Genomic DNA, 25,753 nt, shown 5'->3' with positions numbered 1-25,753 from the left:
TCACACAGGAGAATAAAGTTGAGTATACGAGAAGCTCCGTTCTTTTCTTTATAGCATTTATGAAGTATCCTGTTTCAGACTTAACGCAGGACGGCGTGAGTTGACGCGTGCCCTATTCGGCCCCTTCATAATAACACTGTGTCGGCACTTCTGTCGACACATAACAGTTACAATACGTTAATCCGTCCAGTCTTGGAGTATTGTTCGTCTGTACGGGACCCTTACCAGTTGGGTCTGATTCAAGAGATAGAGAAGGTCCAAAGAAGAGCGGTAAGATTCGTGGCTGGTAAATTTAGCCATCGCGAGAGCGTTACAAATCTCATAGAAAGTTTGAAGTGGGACACACTTGCAGATAGACGGCGCGCTAAACAGAAGGGGCTGCTCACTAAATTCCGAAATCCGATCTTCGCCGAGGATGTAGAGCATATATTATTACCACCAACTTTCCAATCGCGCAAGGATCACTATTCAAACATAAGGGAATTTAGAGCACGTACTGAGGCGTTCAGACAGTCATTTTTCCCTCGCGCAATCCGCCAGTGGAACAGTTGGGGGAAATATGACTTTGGTGCGAATTGTGCCCTTCGCCACACACCGCTTGGTGGCTAGCGGAGTATACATGTAGATGTAGATATAGCTGGTCATCGGAGCTCAGTTCGAAGCAGGACTCGTCATTGAAGACAATTCTACTCCAGTCAATGAAATTCCAGGCGTGTTTGGAGACGCTCTGGACAGCAGTAGGATGCCAACCTAACTGTCTCTCACCACAGGACCCGAGTAGTAAAGGTCTGTGATGCCATTTCTTTCCACAGCAGGATCCCTTTGATCGTCATTCGCGGAACTCTTACAGCTCAGCGGTACGTCGACGATATTCTCCGCCCCGTTTTGTTGTCCTTCGTGGCGAGTCATCCTGAGGATACATTCCAGGAAGATCACGCCCGCCCGCCCGCGGCAAGAGCTAAAATCGTTTGTCTTAGAACTTGCCAAACCCTATCTTGGCGAGCAGAGCCGCTGGGTTTCTCCCCAATGCAGGAAGTTTCCAGCAGTATCAGCATCGCCCTCGAACCACCTCGGGATCTGGACCATCTAACGCAGCAAACGTACAGAATGTGGTACGATATCCCTCAAGAGCACATCCAACAACTCTGTCAGTCAATGTGGAGACGAGACAAGAGCCACAGGTAGACCAACGAGTTACTGACTTGCTCAATTTGTGAAGCTCTGATACATTTTTGAATAGGTCATTAGGAGAGGAAATGAATTAACGAATAAAAAATACAGGGTGGCATGTAAAAAAGTCATACCGCTGTTTATATCTTTGTAAAAAAACAAAGCTACAACTAAGGCAATCGTGCTGATTGATGTCCCCCTGACGGCTGAAGAACATTTGCTTGAAACATTTTGTAATTTGCCTCTGGACAAACAGTTATTTAGGGTGGTCAAGATAAAGGGGACACGCTGTATATCAACGAGTCTGCGTGCCATGGTTCGACGAGTCTCTCCTAGGTTTCGAGAGGTGTGTGTCACCAGACGCCTACAAGAGTGTCACGTAATTCCCGTTGTAAGCTTCTTTCCTTTTCGTCTGGGCAAGCTGTGCAGTGTTTAGAGTACATGTAAAGCTTACTAGGATAAGGTAAATGATAGCTACAATGAGGTCGATAATTCGATTGTAATTCCGGCATTTTAATTTGATATTCCCACAACTGACAGAATTTACAGAAAAAAAAAAAAATGTGAATTTCTTTGTCTACGCACACACTCCTGAGAATGACACATTAACAATTTACAATTACGCGCCGCTATTACCGACAGCTACGTTGATAAATACTCGGCACCTCGCAAGGATAGCTTCTAGATCGAGAATATTAGGTAAGTTGTTGGAAGTGGTCAAGCGTTGGTGAAAATCTCGCTTCTGAGCACACAAAGAGCTCTAACCGCAGAACTCTGAACGGAACACGCATTGGTGCAGTGCTGCGATACAGACCGTATATCTCCCTTCGAAGACGATGGCCAAGACGCCGTCTCCGAGTCCGTACCGCTCGATGGCTGAAGGCGAAGTCCCCTCTCTCTACAATTCTCCCTTCTCCCACGCGTACGAAAACGCGGCGGAAGAACACTCAGTTTCGGCCAATGTCGAACGCTCTATCATCGCCGAAATCCCTCCAGCGGCATTTCTGACATCTAGCCAACGACCGAGTAGGTCATAACGCCCCTAGGCAAACGAAATTCCCGCCTTCGCCACGTGTTGCCCAGTACAGGTGGCTCCGGATGCCGGGCTATCCCCAAAAGCTCCGTATTGTCCCGCGTTTCCGGTGACCGCTACCTGCCGCTCACGGGGGCCCGGCGAGCTACGGCCATTTGCAGACTTCACATTCCACAATCCTCAACTTCCCACACTTTTCACCAACGCTTTAAGTCAGTGGCTCAATCATGCACACATGCAGGGAATACTGCTCGAGAGTTCCTCATATTTACCATAATTCCATAGAGTCATGATCTGATGCTCTTGCCAGTCCCTTTATTATTAATACTAACGTTGGTAAGCTAACGTGTAAGTGCCCTTGTCCTGGCACCTTTCACCGTAAATTACGGACCAGTGCTGCGTGTACGCGAAGTTGGCAGCGGATAGGGTCTCCGGCGTGTCCCATCGGGTTCAGATTAGTCTAATTTGATAGCTAAGTTCAGTTTATGCACCGTAGTCCTCGACAAACCACGTGAGTGACAAATTACGGTGCTACCATATGTAGATACAGCAGTGTATGGAGACAGAAGCGTCCCTAACCTACGTCGGTGTGTTCCAGCAGAAGACAAGCAGCAGAGCGGCGGGCACGTGCGGGCCAATCAGAAGCTCCAGACGAGGGTCAAGTGGAACGGATTGGTGCCAGCGGACCGTACTTGACTGCAATTGGCGCTGCTCGCCAACTGACGACGTGAAGGCCGAGATTCACGGCCTATTCCGCAGCTCGCCGCCAACATGCAGATAATCTACGAGGCGAGACCACGCCAATGGACTCCGCGCGGCTATAAAGGCAACCGCAACACGCAGATACACGGGTTGGACATAAAGATGCAGAGACCGCAAGAAATGCGTGACTGAACATAAATGCAGACGCTAGCCGAACCTGCAGGTTGCGCTGTTGTAAACGAACAGCACCTGAGCAACATCTTCAATACATTGCAAGCGTCAGACGTGGTCATAAGAGTCTTGTGTGTAGTTTTGGGTGCATTATGTAGCAGCTAACACCCAAGCACTCAGATGTCACACACTCAGCTCGGTACCAAACGTTGTATGTACGAGTGGCGTTTGAAAAGTCCGTGCAAAGTCCGGGAGGTGGCACCACCGGCGCGTATCGAGGTCATGTTTAGTTAGTAGCACCTTTGGAAAGAACGCACACCAAGTTTCAGCCATCTTGGTCTATGCCTTTGTGTTTGGCGTTCGTGTGAATGAAGAAAGTCGGGTGATTGTCAAAAAATGGACGAAAAACGATTTCGTGTGGTGATTAAACATTACTTTATGAAAGGCAAAACGCCTCAGGAGACTAAAGAAGCATGATAACATCACGGCGAATCTTCACCTTCGATCAGAACAGTTTATAAGTGGTTTCAAAATTTTCAGAGTGGCCATATAGGCACAAGTAATGCTAACGTTCTGGACGCCCTGTGGAGGTTACGACTCCATAAATCATTGATAAAATCCATGATATGGTGATGGATGACAGAAGAGTTAAGGTGCGTGAGATTGCTAGTGCTGTGGGCTTCTCGAATGAAGGAATGAAGGAGTACATAATATGTTGCATAAACATTTGGACTTGAGAAAGGTATCCGCAAGATGGGTTCCGCGATTGCTCACGCTTCACCAAAAACGGAATCGTGTGAAGTGTTGAAAGTATGGTTTGCAGCTGTTCAGGAAGAATCTGCAGGACTTTAAGCATCGTTTCGTCACTGTGGATGAAACATGGATACATTACTATACTCCTGAGACGAAACAACAATCTAAACAATGGGTTACCAAGGGAGAAACTACACCAAAAAAGGCGAATAAATGATGACTAACTGAAACCCTCAGCTGCCGACAGGTGTTGTTGATATACCTCCATGTGGACAGCTGAAAATGTGTGCTCCGATCGGGACTCGAACCCGGGATCTCCTGCTTACATGGCAGGAGTAAGTTCCTGCAGTCGCGCTATTCATCTGTTTCCTCGGTGGCTCAGATGGATAGAGCGTCTGCCATGTAAGCAGGAGATCCCGGGTTCGAGTCCCGGTCGGGGCACACATTTTCAGCTGTCCACATCGAGGTTCAACAACACCTGTCGGCAGCTGAGGGTTTCAGTTAGTCATCATTTATTCCAGGGAAAAGCTGCACGGTACATATACATAAAAAAGGCGAAGACCATTCCTTCGGCCAGAGAGGTTATGACGACTGTCTTTTGGGATTCGCAAGGGAAAATGCTCATCGACAATCTGGAAAAGGGTAATATTACTACAGGTCCATATTATTCATCGTTATTGGGCCGTTTAAAAACCGAGCTGCAAGAAAAACGCCGGCGATTGGACCGCAAACAAATCCTTTTCCATTACGACAATGCACCACCACACATCTCAGCAGCTGTGGTCGTAAAATTAATGGAAATAGTATTCCAACTCGTTGCACGTCCCCCCTGTTCTCCAGACTTGGCTCCCTCTGACTACTATTTGTTTCCCAATTTGCAGAAATGGCTGGCGGGACAAAGATATTATTCAAAGGAGGAGGTGATTGCAGCAACCAATAGCTATTTTGCGGACTTGCACAATTCCTACTATTCGGAAGGGCACAACAAATTAGAACAGCGTTGGACGAAGTATATAAGTCTAAAAGGAGACTATGTCGAAAATGAAAAAGGTTTACCCCAAACACGTAAGTAGTTTTTATTTTTGCACGCACTTTGCAAACGCCCCTCGTAAATAATCAACCAAAACACCGATTTAGTTGTTGGCTATGTGCCGTCATCGAGTAGAACATGCGTTAACGGTAATTAAAAGTGACCCACACTACGGAGCAGAGGAAAGGCGTATCTGTGAGTGATTGTTGTGTAGATCTCGCGTGGGTGACTTTGCAGAGCGTGAGATCGCCGTGCCAAACGTCCCCCGTTCGAACCCTACTACTGACAATTTGTTTTAACTGTTTACACGTGAAAATGTTACATGGAAAAACATTTCCCTGACATGCATAAAATCTCCTCGGAAACGCTTTGGTACAACATAAGCGTGGTTTGTATTTACAGTAACCTACTTAAAACAATGATATGAGTTAATAGAGGTTTCACTTGTCAGCTGGAATTGGTTTGTATTTTCTTTCTCTTTTTTATTTTAAGCTTCTTGTGTAGCTTTTTCTACAATGAGTCGCTTGCTGAACTTCTCGGTGAAGTGACCAACAGTAGTCCCCGATCATGTTGGTGTTCCAGCGGCCTTGGTAGCGTTTTTACATCACTAGTTTTGGATGAATCAATAAACAACCTCCAGTCTTCCTTTTCGCATTCAATACCAAACTCATTCATCAGACCAGGAATCTCTGAGCAGTACACTAAATCAGCATCTTGTTGAAAAAACTTGGAAAATTGCTGCTCTCTCTTTCTATACACGTATATGCTGGTTCCAACTGCCAATAAGTTCTTTTCTTTTAATCTAGAGCCAAGCGATCCAGCTTGTTCTTTCGTAAAGCCCAGATCCCTAACCAAATCGTTAAGCTCGGTCTGAGTAAACAATTTAGGCTCTAGACTTTCTGTATTACAATGGAATTAATCATCATCTGCACTATTTAAATCTGATACTACATCAGAAAATACTTCTACTGCAATGAAATTTAAATCGTCTGGTGGTTCAAGAACCGGCAAATCTACACCATGCCCTATTAGTCGGATGGCGGACGCCAAGGTTAGGGTAGTTTATTACCTTCTTGTTGTCTGAGCTATGATCAGTAATATCAACACTGCAGAAATAACAATCATCGGAATGATTTCTAGGCTCCCTTCATATCATAGGAACAAAAAATCGTAAGGCTTTTTTTTCTCCTTTTTGGAACATTTTCTCATATCTCCAACACACACGTAACACAACTTATGCGGCGCCCAAGATTTATCTTGATCACCAGGTTTAGATCCGAAGTATGATAGATAAACCTTTTCACAAAGTCTGTAATGTTTCTTGGGCGTTCGTTAATCACAAATTCACCACAAATATAACAAGAACTGTCAGCAGAGTTTTTAAAACTACGATTAGAGGTTGTGTGGGGTTTAAGGGACCAAACAGAAAGGTCGTCAGTCAGCCACGATTAGACATTGTACAGGAAACGGGGAAGTGAGGTTAGGTTGACAGTAAATAAAACACCATCTGTTAACACAAAAACAGAATCGATCGTCTTTTGCCAGCAAATGATTTTCAGCAATGCTACCAACGTCATCTACATTCATTACGCCTCCTTTTTAAATTATCTTAACTATATAAAAACTGTTAAACTCTTTCAAAAAAATGTGTGTGAAATCTTAGGGGACTTAACTGCTAAGGTCATCAGTCCCTAAGCTTACACACTACTTTACCTAAATTATCCTGAGGACACACACACACACCCACGCCCGAGGGCGGACTCGAACCTCCGCCGGGACCAGCCGCACAGTCCATGACTGCAGCGCCCCAGACCGCTCGGCTAATCCCGCGCGGCTGTTAAATTCTTTAAAAATTCGCTTAATTTAATAAATTTAACTGTAAAATGTGAAGAAATGGTGGGTGATATAATTCTTTAAGTATCATATTTGGATTTCCCACCCTAAAAAACATAAGAATAAGGTATTTTCAGCAAAAAAGTTTTTACATCGTTGGCCTGTGTACTTAAATACACAAAAACGTAAATTAAAAATCACTAAAGGCACTCTGCAACGTAACTGCATAGGAGTTTAAAAACTGTGTCCATCAATGTGCAAATCTTTCGGTGTAGAGTATTACATACACTGGACACTGGTTTGGAGATATGTAACTGATGCAACTACAAATTAAATGCAAAATGTGTAATTGAATGGTTCTAAATAATTTCGGATCCCCTCGTGAGGGCGGTAGTATAGTTGTTTGAAGAGCAAAAGATAAGCCTCAGTCATGCAACGCGGGTTATGAATGGAGTAAGAATTCAACTGTTGACTGGCACCCGTAAACTGAACGGTACTCATTAAGACGATTTCACTGTGCAATTCAGGCATTAATAAGCCGGTCTGACTGCCTCGCTTGCTACACGAGCTTTAACGACATCGGTGCGTTATAAGGTGGAGATATGTGACGTTCAAATGCGAGTGTGTCACGAACCCGTGATGAAGTATCACCAGTGGCAGCGATGGAGACCAATCATGCCTGGTGTAGGAGGTACAGGAGGTGAGGGGGGGGATGGTGAGGGAGGGGAGAGGGGGGACATAGGTGGTGAGGGAGAGGAGGAGCAGGAGGAGGAGGAGGAGGAGGAGGAGGAGGAGGAGGAGGAGGGAGTGAAGTCACGTGATACAGGCTGTACGAACTGGATAGGTGTGTCACCTAGAGAGGAACAGAATCTTGACGTCAGGACAGTCAAAAAAATGCGAGTAAATTCGTCTGTATTTTTATTAGTTTGTTTATTTATACACCGTTCAAACAATTAGGACAAAAAATCCCGTACGTTAAACCTATTTCGAGACAGGCAGGGGATGTGATCTTATTGTGTAGCCTGAGATACTCGCTTTCAATGTAGGCGGTGAAGGGGTGGCCCGATGAATTTGGCTCCTTGTTTCCAGTTCGCTAAAGAGTGAATGTGGCAATGTGTGGTCAGAAAAGACATACAGTAAGGGATAGATCTGAAGAAAGCTCAGTTTAGGACCTAATTCATCCTGTTTATTCCACTGACAAAATTTCGCAAGAAGATGGAATTATTCCCCCTCAGCTTTCACAATATCATCCACACCTAAATACTATAAAGCACTTCTGGAATTTTGGAGAGAATAACATCCGCAGTCCTAATACACTACTGGCCATTAAAATTGCTACACCACGAAGATGACGTGCTACAAACGCGAAATTTAACCGACAGGAAGAAGATGCTTGATATGTAAATGTTTAGCTTTTCAGAGCATTAACGCAAGGTTGGCGCCGGTGGCGACACCTACAACGTGCTGACATAAGGAAAGTTTTCAACCGATTTCTCATACGCAAACAGCAGTTGACCGGCGTTGCCTGGTGAAATGTTGTGGTGATGCCTCGTGTAAGGAGGACAAATGCGTACCATCACGTTTCCGACTTTGATTAAGGTCGGATTGTAGCCTATCGCGACATTGCTGCTCGCGTTGATGAAAGTGTAACTATGTTTATAACGAATGTTATCTTTCTGATGGAACATGTTCGCAATGAAGTTCAAACTAGACATCTGGCTACAACCAGGAGGCAGAACCACCTGATAATGAGGGTGTAAGTCTTCGAAACGGCTCATCGGAGATAATAGAAGTGACTGACGGAGATATATGTTTTGATTCAACCTTTACTGATAAAGACGTATAACGAAAGTCGATCGAGATAAGGAAAATTCCTGTTTTTTTTTTTTTTTTTTTTTTTACATACTCGTGAAAGAAGAAAATATAAAAATGCAGTAAATGAAGCAGGCAAAAAGAAATACAAACGTCTCAAAAATGAGATCGACAGGAAGTGCAAAATGGCTAAGCAGGGATAGCTAGAGGACAAACGTAAGGATGTAGAGGCTTATCTCACTAGGGGTAAGATAGATACTGCCAACAGGAAAATTAAAGAGACCTTTGGAGAAAAGAGAGCCATTTGTATGAATATGCTCCGATGGAAATCCAATTCTAAGCAAAGAAGGGAAAGCAGAAAGGTGGAAGGAGTATATGGAGGGTCTACGTAAGGGCGATGTACTTGAGGACAATATTATAGAAATGGAAGAGGATGTAGATGAAGATGAAATGGGAGATACGATACTGCGTGAAGAGTTTGACAGAGCACTGAACGACCTGAGTCGAAACAAGGCCCCGGGAATAGACAACATTCCATTAGAGCTTCTGACGGCCTTGGGAGAGCCAGTCCTGACAAAACTCTACCATCTGGTGAGCAAGATGTACGAATCAGGCGAAATACCCTTAGACTTCAAGAAGAATATAATAATTCCATTCCCAAAGAAAGCAGGTGCTGACAGATGTGAAAATTACCGAACAAACAGTTTAATAAGCCACAGCTGCAAAATACTAACACGAATTCTTTACAGACGAATGGAAAAACTAGTAGAAGCCGACCTCGGGGAAGATCAGTTTGGATTCCGTAGAAATACTGGAACACGTGAGGCAATACGGACCGTACGACTTATCTAAGAAGAAAGATTAAGGAAAGGCTAACCTACGTTTCTAGCATTTGTAGACTTAGAGAAAGCTTTTGACAATGTTGACTGGAATACTCTCTTTCAAATTCTGAAGGTGGCAGGGGTAAAATACAGGGAGCGATAGGCTATTTACAATTTGTACAGAAACCAGATGGCAGTTACAACAGTCGAGGGACATGAAAGGGAAGCAGTGGTTGGGAAGTTAGTGAGACAGGGTTGTAGCCTCTCCCCGATGTTCTTCAATCTGTATATTGAGCAAGCAGTAAAGGAAACAAAAGAAAAATTCGGAGTAGGTATTAAAGTCCATGGAGAAGAAATAAAAACTTCCACGTTCGTTGATGACATTGTAATTCTGTCAGAGACAGCAAAGGACTTGGAACAGCAGTTGAACGGAATGGACAGTGTCTTGAAAGGAGGATATAAGATGAACATCAACAAAAGCAAAACGAGAATAATGGAATGTAGTCGAATTAAGTCGGGTGATGCTGAGGGAATTAGATTAGGAAATGAAATACTTAAAGTAGTAAAGGAGTTTTGCTATTTGGGGAGCAAAATAACTAATGATGGTCGAAGTAGAAAAGATATAAAATGTAGACTGGCAATGGCAAGGAAAGCATTTCTGGAGAAGAAAAATTTGTTAACATCGAGTATAGATTTAAGTGTCAGGAAGTCGTTTCTCGAAGTATTTGTATGGAGCGTAGCCATGTATGGAAGTGAAACATGGACGATAAATAGTTTGGACAAGAAGAGAATAGAAGCTTTCGAAATGTGGTGCTACAGACGAATGTTGAAGATTAGGTGGGTAGATCACATAACTAATGAGGAGGTATTGAATAGAAATGGGGAGAAGAGGAGTTTGTGGCACAACTTGACAAGAAGAAGGGATCGGTTGGTAGGACATGTTGTAAGGCATTTTGTAACAAATTAGTGCTGGAGGGCAGCGTGGAGGGTAAAAATCGTAGAGGGAGACCAAGAGATGAATATACTAAGCAGATTCAGAAGAATGTAGGCTGCAGTAGGTACTGGGAGATGAAGAAGCTTGCACAGGATAGAGTAGCATGGAGAGCTGCATCAAACCAGTCTCAGGACTGAAGACCACAACAACAACAACAACAAGTCTTCGAAACGCGTCATCGGAGACAATAAAAGTGACTGACAGATAAATGTTTTGATTTAACCTTCAGTGATATAGACGAATAGTCCTCCGAGGAAAGGAAAATTCCTTTTCTTTTTAACATGCTGGTACATGCAAGACAACACGGCCTCAGCGATCGAGCTATTTTTTGTCAGCCAACAACAGCGCGCTCGCTTTCCCGCGGCCGACACCCGTCTGACGGGATACAGATAGGGCAGACTGTGTGTGCGTGCGGCTTGCGGCTGGCGGGCGGTGACCGGAAGGGCAGAGCACAGCGCCGGCCAGCAGCTGCGCGCCGTCAGCTGGCGGCTGGAGTGGGGGCCGTGACGTCACAAAGAGACAAAAGAAGCGCGCCGCAAGTGCCCCAGCTGGCCGCCGCGGGCGGCACTGGCGTCGCCGTCTCAGACCGCTACGCCGCCCTGTTGCCACGCGGGCAGGCGGCGGCGGTGGCGGCGGCAGGCGAAAAAAGGTAAAAGGCAGAGGACGGGGCCAGATGTAAACACTGCGGGCCCGGCAAGTGGGCGACGGCCCGCAGCGTCTGTACCGCAACGGCGGCAACGAGTAGGTCCGACAGACGTACTCCGCGAGGCTGCAAGTAATGCCTTATCCCTCTGTTCTCACCGATGGAAATGGAAAAGCCGCGTGGCTAGGGCCTCCCGTCGGGTACACCGTTCGCCTGGTGCATATTTTTCGTTTTGACCGCACTTCGGCGACTTTCGTGTCGATGGGGATGAAATGATGGGACAACACAACACCCAGTCCCTGAGCGGAGAAAATCTCCGACCCAGCCGGGAATCGAACCCGGGGCGTTAGGTGCGACATTCTCTCGTGCTGACAACTTTTTGTTGTTGTTGTGGTTGGTCGTTGCGGAGGTCGCAAGACATCCTGTTGAAGTTCGGTGGCCGGCCAGGGTGGCCGAGCGGTTCTAGGCGCTACAGTCTGGAACCGCGCGACCGCTACGGTCGCATGTTCGAATCCTACCTCGGGCATGGATGTGTGTGATGTCCTTAGGTTAGTTAGGTTTAAGTGGTTCTAAGTTCTAGGGGACTGATGACCTTAGAAGTTAAGTCCCATAGTGCTCAGAGCCATTTGAACCAAGTTCGGTGGTTGATCCTTCCACTCAGTTTTTTATTACAGAGGCCAACCGGCTCCCTGACCTAACACGCTGAGCTACCGTGCCGCCAGCAATCAGCTAGCAGGGGATGAATCAGTGGACGTCCTGAACAAACAGCAAGCGCTGTAACAGGAGGAGCCCTTTAATGACGTGTCGAACTCCACTTATTGAAATGTTCAGTGGAAGACGACAGAGAGGAAGCGGATGAAACACTGGAAGAAATGGACAAGACCCACGTAATACATATGACCCGAAGGTAGTCAGAAAACAGCCAAAGCAGCAACCAAGTTATCCATTAGCTCCTGCTAAATGAAAATCCAACAAAAGATGTCGGTAGTACTGTAGACCCTGTGGGATTATGCTGCCTGTTAGTGTTTCAAGTGTCAAATCCCTTTCTTCTTGAACTCTTTCACACCTGATGGCAAATAGAAGGATCGATGTTAACGTCACATAAGACATCCGAATTTGGACGATGTGGTAAACAGCTTTCGTCTGGTATTGCTGGAAAAAAATTAATACAACCTTTTAGACAATTCCAATTGAGTCAAGATTTAATGTTGCAACAGTGCATATGGAGTACATAAAATCATTACATGTACAGATTAACACTTTACACTCCGCACGTCTCGTACAAATTTATTCGCTTGACGCTGGCAGCGATAACTCGGATTACTTGGCTCGTCGCCCGCCGCTTGCCACCTTTCCGTTGATGACAAGCTTCAAACATTGACTCTTGCGCGCCTTAATTTTCCGGAAATCCTCCATGGTTCCGTATGGTTCCATAAACTAGAATTTTCTTTTTCAAGTAACTTCTCTGCAAGTTGTAAAATGTTATAATAATTACCCATGCAGAGGTGATGCGGTGATGCAACTTTACATCACAAGGTGTCAGTAGTAGTTCCATCGCTGTTTTTTGCTAAAGGTTGTCCAGCGCCGGAATATATCTTGAATGAGGTAATGTATCCCGTACTCGAATCACACAGCATCTGACTGAGTATGCCGTATTTCGTAATTTTCGACGAATTGTAAACTTTAAAATTTAACCGTCCACGCCACGGTACCATTCCTTCATCGATTGAGATGTTTTGACTTAGATTTAACGTTTCTTTAAACTTTTTGGAAAAATAATCAATTACGAATTGCACTTTGACAAGCCGGTCGGATTTATCTGGTTTATTGTTGCTGTCGGAAAAATGTAAAAAATGATAATATTTGTCTGAATCGGTTGCGGGACACCGTTTTGCGAAATATCGGTGTGCCTATCAACGGATTGTTCACCAATAATCATCGATCCTTGCTTTTTACACAATTCCCATAAGGAAAGGAAGCCCAAAGCATTTTCTAAGTTCGCATCCCGTAAGGTCGACAAATTTGGCATTTTTCAAATGCAGTTTCCTTCTATTGCAATTTTGACTGTAGTACTTGTTGGTTTCGTTGCTAATATATCCAAATAGATCCTTCCCAGTATATAATCTACGATATCCTCGACGGTCTGTGTATGTTTGGGAAATATGTTTGGGCCCGGGGATCCTTCAAATTTATTATTGGTCCTTGGTAAATTAAAGTCTGACCACTGTGTGTTGTATTCTTCGTCTTATTCGGCCGAATCAGTTGGCAACGGTAGCTCAAAATGGTTCGAATGGCTCTGAGCACTATGCGACTTAACTTCTGAGGTCATCAGTCGCCTAGAACTTAGAACTACTTAAACCTAACTAACCTAAGGACATCACACACATCCATGCCCGAGGCAGGATTCGAACCTGCGACCGTAGCGGTCGCCCGGCTCCAGACTGTAGCGCCTAGAACCGCACGGCCACACCGCCCGGCAGCAACGCTAGCGTTCGCCGAATTCTTCTTGGACGTATTTCACTGTCTTCCGACGATTCAGCTTCACTTTCGCTTTTTTTTTATATCTAGTATCTTCTTCCCAGTCGGCTAGGTTGTTCGGAACGTCAGACACGACGTCCGCGCATTCATCGTAAATAATCGTATGTCTCTTTCGTCTGCCATGATGAAAGTGCACAAGTACTTACAAAAACAAAAAAACTTGTTGACGTGTGTAGCTTATTGTTACCTAAACAAAACGCCAACACAATGTCGCCGGCCAGTGACAGATACTATGCACACGGCACCACTGTGGTGTCGCCGGTGGGCGTAGTGTTAATAGAACAAGCGGGTCTGACGCATCCAGTATCGACCCATGCTATTACACCCATATTGTTACGTGGTCTAGCTTCCACCGGCGTCAAATGCAATGGCTGCATCTGGCATCGAGTCGATAGTAGAGCTGATCAATACTTTCTAGATTATGTTAATCCACTCATGCTCGACCTCTCCGCGTAGTTCTGTAAGAGTTGTCGGTTGACAAGTCGAATCCCATCCCACACGTGCTCGACTGGGGACAAGTCCGGGACTGAAGCTGGCCAGGCAAGTTGCTGCACGTCTCCGTGAGCACGTTGAGTTTCACGGGCAGTTTGCGGGCGAGCGTTATCCTGTTGGAACAGCACATCACCTTCCTGTTGCAAGAACGGCGAAAGAATTGCTCAAAGAACATTCTGCACATACAGGAGCGCTGGTTATCGTCTCCTCCAGAAACACTAAACGCGAATGACAGTTGTAGCCTACGTTATCGCATCGCAGACCTAAGGTATGGCGGTGGGCCGGTGTCTCTCTGACAGAGACAGCGCTCACCAGGTCTATGTAGTACGTGCAGGCAGGCAGGTAGAATGTGCTTTCATCTCTGCGGACCACGATGCGCCATTCCATCTTCCAAGTGATCCTCTGGCGACGCCAGTTGAGCCGTGCACGTCAGAGATGTGGCGTGAACGGAAGATGGGCCAGAGGCGTGCGAGCCCGTAGTCCCCGCTGCTAATAACTGGTTCGCAACACGCCTCGCCTCACACGCCCACATATCTGTGCTGTAGTGACTGCACGATCTGCCACTGCTGTCCTTGTTATGTGACGATCCTGACAGGCGTCCGTGTTGCGTGGACGTCCAGAACCCCGTCTACACGTGTGAGAATGTTCACAGGACCACCAGTACCAGCATCGTTTGACAAATGACGCAGCACGCCTGACTTGTAATTCTCTCAAAGGACCATCCCCCTACTCAGGTGGCCACAATTTGAGCCCTATCAAACTCGCTCAGTTGGTGTATGAAGCACAGGTATGTCTCCCTGGCATGGTTGCGTGCTTGCTTCACACATTTGCACTACACTGAGCCTTGTGGCTGTGAGTATTCCCTATTCAAGGCTAATTACAGGTGGTCTCTTGGTAGCTATGCCACTACAGTATCTATTGGTGACGACGTTGAAACAATTATCCGTACATCTACTATACCCCACGTGGTACATTCCATCATCAGATCAAAATCGACGTTGTTTTTTTCAGGTGTACTAAGTTTTTTCGGCGGTATAATAAAGGATGATTTCCACTGGAACTTACAGGTTGCACGTCAAGACACCAATGGGACACATACATCTCTCCCCCCCTGCATTGGAAAACGAAAAGGAAGCCAATATATATTTTTTCATACTGTTCCTTCTCACTGCAACATTAACTGAAATAACACTACAGCAATGCCTTTCACTCTAACAAGGGGATTTTGATGCGCTTCAAATATGTTTTAGAGGCACTTACCCTAAGTACCTGGCCACCCGTTTTTTTTTTATAGCGACGGGCCTTGGTTTTTTTGAAAATCGATTTGGAAGTTCATTGCGCCCTTTTTATACCCGTAAATTTACATATATTCCGAGCAAGTCAGCATAGCGCAGCGGTAAAGGTTCACGGCTACCGCGCTGGGGGTATCGTGTTCGAATCCTGCACGTGTACTTTTTTTTGTCTTCAAAATCGACCAAAGTTTTTTAATTTTATATCTTGTAGACGAACATCACGGCAGATGTGATTGTGATGAATATGACAATATGAAACATCTAAGTGTTACAGTTGACCCGTAAATGTACCCTCGACGAATTATAGCAGGCAAGCTAGAAACCATTGGACGTAGCCCAAATTTGAGCTGAAAAATTCTGACCCCTAGACACGAAAAGTTGGCAAGAAACAGAGGCAGCACGCGACGTGAATTACATATTTACCACTGCAGTTGCAGCAGCAGTGTTAAGCCGGCAACTCTTCCAGGAATAATGAGTTTTCCGTGAGGTTTTGGGATTGCAGCCGGAAGACGCCATGATACTTCGCCTGACGAGCATTCATCCACCTTCAGGTAAATCTTTTACACTGGAGACTGCAGCTGCACGCCGTTGCCCGTATTACACTAAAAAAAATCGCTGACAAATATCTTTTATAAAAAAAAATGGTTCAAATGGCTCTGAGCACTATGGGACTCAACTGCTGAGGTCATTAGTCCCCTAGAACTTAGAACTAGTTAAACCTAACTAACCTAAGGACATCACAAACACCCATGCCCGAGGCAGGATTCGAACCTGCGACGTAGCGGTCTTGCGGTTCCAGACTGCAGCGCCTTTAACCGCACGGCCACTTCGGCCGGCTAAATATCTTTTATAAAAGGTGTTTCTAAAACCTCTGTCAGTGTACTGCGGTAGTTCTGTCAGGGCGTGGTCCTAGCCCTTACAATAGATGTGTTGAAGAACTTCGACTCTGCAATACGGGCGCAAGATGATGATAAAAACTGGCGCCGAGAGGCATGGGCATAGTTTACCTCTGTCGAATATTTCTACATCCCAAAGGCGCAGGCGCATGCGGTATTTATTGCATGTTCGCTCTTGTCGAATAGCGGGCCCGCGAAGTTAAAATTCTGCTGTCAACGTAATAAAATTGTCGCTAGACGTGTACTTACGCATAAAATGGTTTGTTTCTGAAACTTGTCAACTTATTTTTAATTCAGCAGTGAATATTCTAAACAACTTGACCGCATTGCCAAGAAGACCTGGTAGCAAACTTTTATAATGGAGGGCACTGAATTCGGCGTAACTTCAATCAAAAAGATTTCTTGCGATATGTAGATGATACTGGTTCAAATGGCTCTGAGCACTATGGGACTTAACAGCTGTGGTCATCAGTCACTTAGAACTACTTAAACCTAACTAACCTAAGGACATCTCACACATACAAGCCCGAGGCAGGATACGAACCTGCGACCGTAGCAGGCGCACGGTTCCAGACTAAAGCGCCTAGAACCGCTCGGCCACCGCGTAGATGATACTATTGTAGTGTGGGTCCGCAGTGGAAAGAGCTGTCATGATTTTTACAGCATCTGTATTCAATCCACGAGAAATTCAATTCACGATAAAGCACTCCCTCTTCAGGCCACAAGTGGCCCATCGGGAACATCCGACCGCCGTGTCATCCTCGGATGAGGATGCGGACAGGAGGGGCGTGTGGCCAGCACACCGTTCTCCCGGTGGTGATGATGGTTTTCTTTGACCGGAGCCGCTACTATTCGGTCAAGTAGCTCCTCAATTGGCATCACGAGGCTGAGTGCACCCAGAAAAATGGCAACAGCGCATGGCGGCCTGGATGGTCACCCATCCAAGTGCCGGCCACGCCCGACAGCGCTTAACTTCGGTGATCTCACGGAAATTGGTGTATCCACTGCGGCAAGGCCGTTGCACAATTTACGGTAAAAGTGGAAAAAGGAGGACGTCTACCGTTTCTATACGTCTCAGTCAGTCGGAAAGTGGATGGGTCACTGAGTATTCCCTTTTCCGTAAGCCAACACATTTACATATGGGGGCCTCTAGCTACCACCACCCGTCATAAACTATGGACGTCGTTCGAAAATTGGTGCACGGAGCAATGCTGTGTCTGATAGAGACAGCACTGCATATGGGCTCGAACACCTACAACCAGTGTTCAAAGTAAACGTATATTCTCCACAGCAGATTAGTACAGCATAAAAAGGGGAAGATCACGAGGGAACGGAACCGTTGAAGTCCATGGCGTTCCTCCCATACGATCTGCAGCTTGTGGTCTAGTGGCTAGCGTTGCTGCCACGGCATCACAGGGTCCCGTGTTCGAATCCCGGCTGGGTTGGGGATATTCCCCGCCCGGGGACTGGACGTTTCTGTTGACATCATCAAAAGCCAGATTGAGATTTTCACTCTGCAGCGGAGTGTGCGCTGATATGAAACTTCCTGGCAGTTTCATATCAGCGCACACTCCTGGAAGTTTCAGATCAACGCACACTCCGCTGCAGAGTGAAAATCTCAATCTGGAAACCTCCCCCAGGCTGTGGCTAAGCCATGTCTCCGCAATATCCTTTCTTTCAGGAGTGCTATGTTCTGCAAGGTTCGCAGGAGAGCTTCTGTAAAGTTTGGAAGGTAGGAAACGAGGTACTGGCAGAAGTGAAGCTGTGAGTACCGGGCGTGAGTCGTGCTTCGGTAGCTCAGATGGTAGAGCACTTGCCCGCGAAAGGCAAAGGTCCCGAGTCCGAGTCTCGGTCGGGCACAGAGTTTTAATCTGTCAGGAAGTTTCATCATCAAATAGTTCACATGGCTCTGAGCACTATGGGACTTAACTTCTGAGGTCATCAGCCGCCTAGAACTTCGAACTACTTACACCTAACCAACCTAAGGACATCACACATATCCATGCCCGAGGCAGGATTCGAACCTGCGACCGTAGCGGTCGCGTGGTTCCAGACTGAAGCGCCTAGAACCGTTCTGTCACACCGACCGGCGACCTCATCATCATCATCATCATCATCATCATCATCCGTGACAGTGGCTGCATTGAACTGAGTAAAAACTGGATAACGTAAAAAAAAAAAAAAATAGAAATGGGATTTTGTACTGGCGCTGATGACCGCGCAGTTGTGCGCCCCACAAACCAATCATCATCATCATCCCATAAATCAGCAACATTTCATTTAAATTAGACATAATAAAAGAGAAACAGTGTGTTAACGTAATCTTCCGGCCGCCTACAACGACCTGTGCTCTTCTCGGTTGGGTAAGGCAAGACTGGGATTTCGGAAGGCTGCAGTCTACATAAGACCGTATCAGCGTGAAAGGCGCATTAAACATGATCGCCACACTTGCCCTTGGTAGTCCAGTGAGTTAGCCAGGGCCGCGAATCGTATCCTCAGAGGACATTCCATGGATTAATGGATTATTGTGCCACAGAAATCTAAGCCCCAACGAGAGCCTTCTCGGATTGAATTATTAAGGAATTGTGGAAATGCGGCTGAAGCAATACCTTATTAATAGTGATGGCCTTTCAAACAGATAAGGCGTGGATCCCGGTGGTTTATTCGGCGTCTTCAGACACAAAGCATTTTTCGTCTAATGATACGTTCACCAACAGTTAATTTTATTACGTCGATATCTGCATTTTAACTCAGCGGGCCAGCAATCTGACGCGGGGCGTGTATGCAATATCACAGTTGAGCATTCACCTCAGATGGAGTAATATTTGAATAGGGAACTAAACACTACAGACAGTGGTTTATGCAGCAGTCGCCTTATGCGCATGCGCCTCCGCGTCAATTTTCATTATATAGTTAACGACGAGCACCAATAGTCACCAGTATAAAACACTCACCTGAAGATGGCTGGATTCGTTGTCAGCAGAAATATCGTTGTCACATGTCGACGTCATGGCGCTGCAATCACGGCACGTCATGGGACAGAATCACGATTTGTGACTTTTGTTTGACGAGCATTTTTTTGTTTAACGAGCATTATGTTGCGTTCGCAGGACTATTGCTATCCAGCTCACCATGCTACTCCGTTCTGTGCAAGCATCTTCATCTCCGAATAACTACTGCAACCTACGTCCTTTTGAACCTTACTGAATTCACCTCTTGGTCTCCCTCTACAAGTTTTAACCCCAACACTTCCCTCCAGTACTAAAATTGATGATTCCTTCACGTCTCGCATTGTATCCTACCAACCGATCCCTTCCTCTAGTCAGAATGCGCCACAAATTTCTTTTCTCCCCAATTCTATTGATTCCAGGATTTCATTAGTTACATGATATACCCATCTAATCTTCAGCATTCTTCTGCAGCACCGCATTTTGAAAGCTTCTGTTCTCTTTTATCTCAAATGTTTACCGTCCACGATTCACTAACACACAAGGTTACACTCCAAACAAATATCTTCAAAAATACTTCCCCACCACTTAAATGTGTATTCGATGCTAGCAAATTTCTTTTCTCCTAAAACGCTCCTCTTGCCATTGCCAGCCTACATTTTATATCCTCTCTCCTTCTCTCACTTATTCTGCTGTTCAAATGCCAAAATTCATTTACAACTTTTAGTGACTCATTTTCTAATCTAATTCCCTCAGCAGCGTCTGATTTAATTCGACTACATTTCATTACCTTTGTTTTAGTTTTGTGATGTTCATCTCATGTCGTCCTTTCAACACCCTGTCCGTTAGATTCAACTGCTCCTCCAAGCCCTTTTCCATCTCTGCTACAATTACAGTATTACCTCCCACGTTCGTACATTACTCCGGAACCCTATCTGATCTTTATCTGCTTCTTTCAGCTTTTCCATTCTTCTGTAAATAATACGTGTCAGTACTCTGTAACCATGACTTAGCATTCTCAACTGTCAGCACATGCCTTCTTTGAAAGTGGACTTATCACACTGTGAAGGATAGCCTATTGCACTCGTGCAGATTTATTCTGATAGCGGAACTCGAGCTCTAGCTCCCAAGTCACATTGGAAAAAAAAAAAAATAAATAAATAAATCTGTTGAGCGATTACCAAAATGCCGGTTGGGGAGGGGGGGGGGACTATCTGTGTATGAATTAAACTGAAAATGTTAGAGAATATTTTTAACTGATTGAACTACGCTGCCAGCGAGTGACAGCAGCCGGTCGATGTCAGCAAGCAACCCACACACGGTGGTAATGCGGCGCGGGTCAAGGATTTCGGCTACAGTTCAAAAATATCATACTCTACTGTCAGATCGGTTCTGTTCCTTATAATGTGCTGTACTACGAACTAGTCAGCGCCTAGCCAGATGTAATTGAGATTTCCACTGAATAATTAACGTGACTGAATGACTGGTGGATACACAAATGGCTTTAAATACGTACGGAATTTAAACGACATGCACTGCCGGAAAAAATAGTACATCCTTTTCTTCTTCTTATTCTTGGTTGGCTCTCTATAGTCGTTGAAGAACCTTGGCCTCCTGTATCACCTGCCTCCATTCCTCCCTGTCCATCGCCTTCCTTGGTTGGTTGTTTGGGGAAGGAGACCAGACAGCGTGGTCATCGGTCTCATCGGATTCAGGAAGGATGGGGAAGGAAGTCGGCCGTGCCCTTTCAGAGGAACCATCCCGGCATTTGCCTGGAGTGATTTAGGGAAATCACGGAAAACCTAAATCAGGATGGCCGGACGCGGGATTGAACCGTCGTCCTCCCGAATGCGAGTCCAGTGTCTAACCACTGCGCCACCTCGCTCGGTCGCCTTCCTTCTCCAATTTGTTATTCCCATCGCCTTTAGATCTTCTTCCATACCGTCCAGCCACCTTTTGCTAGATCTACCTCTTCTTCTCCCATCAGGTTTTCCCATAAAAACTTTCTTGACACTCAGAGGTTCTGGCATTCTCTGTACATCTCCTGACCATCTTATTCTTCCCCGCTTAATTTTAACAACAGTATCCATCTGTAGAAAAAGTGTTTGTAGTTCTACATTTGGTCTTACTTTCCAGCCATCTTCCCCTCTCACTGCTCCAAAATTCGTTCTCAGTATCTCTCTTTCCCATCTTAATAAGCAGTTCTCCTCCTTTAATGTCAACACCCAACCTTCTGATCCATGTATATTACTATAAGTCTTATTATGGTCGTGTATATTTTGATTTTTGTATTCCTTCTAACATTCCTCGCATTACATACGTTCTGCGAGGCAAAATAGCAACGATCTTCACTCGCGCTATCCTTCCTTGATTTCTACTGCTACTTTTTATCCTCCATTATTAAAGAACCCAAATATTTAAATGTTTTCACTCCTTCACATTCTTCCCCATTCATTACTATTGCATTCTTTTGTCCGTTTATATTGGGCTCCCCCATCACCATATACTTTGTTTTGTTTATGTTTATTTCTACACCTACTTCTCTTGCTGCTTCCTCTAACGTATCGTAGTTCCCCTCTGGTGCCCTTACATTCCTTGCCATTAATGCTACGTCATCCGCGTATGCTACCACTTGAACTTGCCGATTAAGTATTGTTCCTCCTGGGTTTATCGGCTTCTGCCGCATCACCTTTTCTAAAACTAAATTAAATGACAACGTACAGATCACATCTCCCTGTCGTAGCCCCCTCTGTACTTGGAATTCACCAGACAGTCCTTGCTGTACTCTCACTTTACTGCCGGCCTGGGTGGCCGAGCGGTTCTAGGCGCTACAGTCTGGAACCGCACGACCGCTACGGTCGCAGGTTGGAATCCTGTCTCGCGCATGGATGTGTGTGATGTCGTTAGGTTAGTTCGGTTTAAGTAGTTCTAAGTTCTGGGGGACTGATGACTTGAGAATTAAGTCCCATAGTGCTCAGAGCCATTTCAACCATTTGATCTTACTTTACACACTGTTGCTTTCATTGTCATTTCCGTTAAACTGACCAGTTTTAGTGGGATCCTAAATTCTTTCATGATTTTTATAATTTTTTCCTATGTATGCTGCGGTACGCTTACTTAAAATCAATGTACAAGTGATGTAGTTGCTTGTCATACTCATAAAACCTCTTTAACACTTGTCTTAATAAAAAATATCTGGTCCATCGTGTGGATGTGTTCCTCCTAAATCCAGCCTGATAGTCCCCAATATCCCTTCTATCATCCCTTCTGGAGGCTAAAATTTTACTAAATATCTTATATGTTACGTCCGAGAGAGTGATTCCACGATAAGTACTAGATTCTGACTTGTCGCCTTTTTTATGTAACGGGCAGATAATTCCCTTTTAGAGGTTTTCAGTTCACTCAAGATTTATTGTTGCACAGCGCATATGGAGTACATGAAATGACTATCTTCACAAACGAACGGCGCAAGCACTTCTGAGATGCCAGGTCTTGACCCAAGGTCGTGGGTTGGGTCGTTTGGGGGAAGAGACCAAAGAGCGAGGTCATCGGTCTCATCGAATTAGGGAAGGACGGGGAAGGAAGTCGGCCGTGCCCTTTCAAAGGAACCATCCCGGCATTTGCCTGGAGCGCTTTAGGGAAATCGCGGAAAACCTAAATCAGGATGGCCGGACGCTGATTTGAACAGTCGTCCTCCCGAATGCGAGTCCAGTGTGCTAAGCACAGCGCCACCGCGCTCGGTGACCCACGGTGAGACCCCCATGTTATTACGTGGTGTCAATGAAATTCTGCTGGAGAGTCCGCCTGCTTAGCTGAGTGGTTAATAAATAAACCCGTTGCGATTGGAATACCAACATGCAAAAAAAAAAAAAAAAATACAACGCCGGGACGGTGGCTCAGCGTTTTCGGTCAGAGAGCTGACTGGCCTCTGTAATAAAAAACTGAGTGGGAGGATCAACAAACGAACGTTAACGGATGTCATGTCACGTCCGCAACGACCAAACACAACGATCGACAACAAACAAAATGAAGAAAGGGAAAAAAAGTCGTTACGTGCTTGCCTTCCACGCAAGGCAGCGGGCCCGGGTTCGATCACCGGTCGGGTTGCGGGTTTTCCCCGCTCGTGGACTGGGTGTCGTGTTGCCCTCATCATCATTTCTTCCTCATCATCGGCACGCGAGTTGCCCAATGCGGCGTCGACTGTAATAAGACTCGCACTCCGGGGCCGAACTTCCCCCTATGGCGCCTCCCGTCTAACAATGTCATTCGATCGTTTCATTTTTTTCTGTTTGGGAAGTTATCCACTGTATTAGCAGTCCTGTATGTGTTTGAGTGTTATATGCTGCGATTTTCCGGCTGAAGCAAAAAATAATAAAGATGGGGAAAGAATCTTATACAACTTAACGCATAAAATGGGAAAAACCTGGCTCTCTCCTCGTAAAATAGCTTACCCAGCTGAGGAGCCAAATGAAAGAAACTTCTAGAAGGCTACATAGACCGCGCAAGATCAGCAGCATTACTTTTCATACGGCATTCTGTTTTCAACTCTATAATTATTCGTCTCCCTGTTTTTGGTTTATCATATGCAATATACAGTAATGCACGTCACTGAATATCTCCCCACGAAATTCAGTCATTTGACTTACCACTTAGCAAAAGGGACGGAGGACGTCACACATGGAAAAATGTTGAAAAATATATGGGTACATCTGATAAATATGTTGTTGTTGTTGCTGTTGTGGTCTTCAGTCCTGAGACTGGTTTGATGCTGCCCCCCACGCTACTCTATCCTGTGCAAGCTTCTTCACCTCCCAGTACCTACTGCAGCCTACATCCTTCTGACTCTGCTTAGTGTATTCATCTCTTGGTCTCCCTCTGCGATTTTTACCCTCCACGCTGGCCTCCAATGCTAAATTGGTGATCCCTTGATGCCTCAGAACATGTTCTACCAATCTATCCCGTCTTCTAGTCAATTTGTGCCACAAACTCCTCTTCTCCCCAATTCTATTCAATACCTCCTGATTAGTTATGTTATCTACCCATCTAATCTTCATCATTCTTCTGTAGCACCACATTTCGAATGCTTCTATTCTCTTCTTGTCCAAACTATTTACCGTCCACGTTTCACTTCCATACATGGCTACACTCCATACAAATACTTTCAGAAACGACTTCCTGACAAATCTATACTCGATGTTAACAGATTTCTCTTCTTCAGAAACGCTTTCCTTGCCATTGCCAGTCTACATTTTATATCCTCTTTACTTCGAGCATTATCAGTTATTTTGCTCCCCAAATAGCAAAACTCCTTTACTACTTTAGGTGTCTCATTTCCTAATCTAATTCCCTCAGCATTACCCGACTTAATTCGATTACATTCCATTATCCTCGTTTTGCTTTTGTTCATGTTCATCTTATATCGTCCTTTCAAGACACTGTCCATTCTATTCCACTGCTCTTCCAAGTCCTTTCCTGTCTCTGATACAATTACAATGTCATCGGCGAACCTCAAAGTTTTTATTTCTTTTCCATGGATTTTAATACCTACTCCGAATTTTTCTTTTGTTTCCTTTACTGCTTGTTCAATATACAGATTTAATAACATCGGAGATAGGCTACAACCGTGTCTCACTCCTTTCCTAACCACGGATTCCCTTTCATGCCTCTCGAGTCGTATAACTGCCATCTGGTTTCTGCACAAATCGTAAACAGCAATACACGTAGGAGGAAGCCATACATTGGTTGACTTGTAGGAACGTACGCTCTCGGAACCTCAACAGTGAACCGTACCGTGATGCAAAACGCCTTTCTTGCGTCTGCCTATGGAGATGACGCTTTCGTGCTTACTAAACGAACTGTAACGGATCGCGTTGCTCTTCTTACGATCTTTTGTATTTATCTGTCAATCTCATCTGATACGGGTCCGAGCCTCAGGAGCAGTACTCCAGTACTGATCGAACGAGAATGTCGTGAGCTACCTCCTTTGTCCATGGACTGCATTTCCTGAGGACTTCTCCTATGAATCTCAGTCTGGGATCTGTCTTACTCGCGATTAATTTTATATGGTCGTTCCACTTCAGATCGCTCCGTACACGAATCCCTAGGTATTTTACGGAAGTAATTGCTTCCAGTGATTTTTCTAGAATCATGTAATCATAAAGGTTCCTTCTGTCTACGTATTGGCGGTATCTTACATTTGTTCATGCTGACTGTCCGTTGCCACCCTCTGCACCAAGCATGGATCCTCTTCAGGTCTCCTGCATTTCGCTGTAATTTTCTAGCGTCGCGACTCTCTGTATGCAAACAACACGATCCGAGAAAAACCTCACGGAGTTTCCGATGCTGTCTACTACCTCATGTATATGCAGGGTGATTAAAAAGTAACTGTACACACTTCGTGTGTGTAAATGTTGGGGGCCGGCCGCGGTGGTCGAGCGGTTCTAGGCGCTACAGTCCGGAACCGCGGGACTGCTACGGTCGCAGGTTCGAATCCTGCCTCGGGCATGGATGTGTGTGATGTCCTTAGGTTAGTTAGGTTTAAGTAGTTCTAAGTTGTATTACACCAGCAACGGCAAGGGCATGCTGTGGCTGTGGCAACGCTTAAAGACAAACACATCAGTCAAAC

At 45.4% G+C, this 25,753-nt stretch overlaps 1 protein-coding gene and 1 non-coding gene across 3 annotated transcripts in view; one reads left to right on the top strand and one right to left on the bottom strand.

The window, feature by feature from the left end:
• The window catches only part of LOC126109384 (disintegrin and metalloproteinase domain-containing protein 10), a 512,346-nt gene that overhangs the window by 268,938 nt on the left and 217,655 nt on the right, over window positions 1–25,753 (bottom strand). The gene's annotated exons all lie outside the window — the stretch shown is intronic.
• Window positions 4,197–4,270, top strand: Trnat-ugu (transfer RNA threonine (anticodon UGU)). The gene has a single exon. It is a non-coding gene; the product is annotated as a tRNA-Thr (tRNA).

The sequence above is a fragment of the Schistocerca cancellata genome, chromosome 12, assembly GCF_023864275.1.
Source record: "Schistocerca cancellata isolate TAMUIC-IGC-003103 chromosome 12, iqSchCanc2.1, whole genome shotgun sequence".
NCBI classification, from domain to species: Eukaryota; Metazoa; Arthropoda; class Insecta; order Orthoptera; family Acrididae; genus Schistocerca; species Schistocerca cancellata.
Note: the sequence above shows the minus strand (reverse complement) of the source record. Positions and strands in the feature narration are given on the sequence as shown.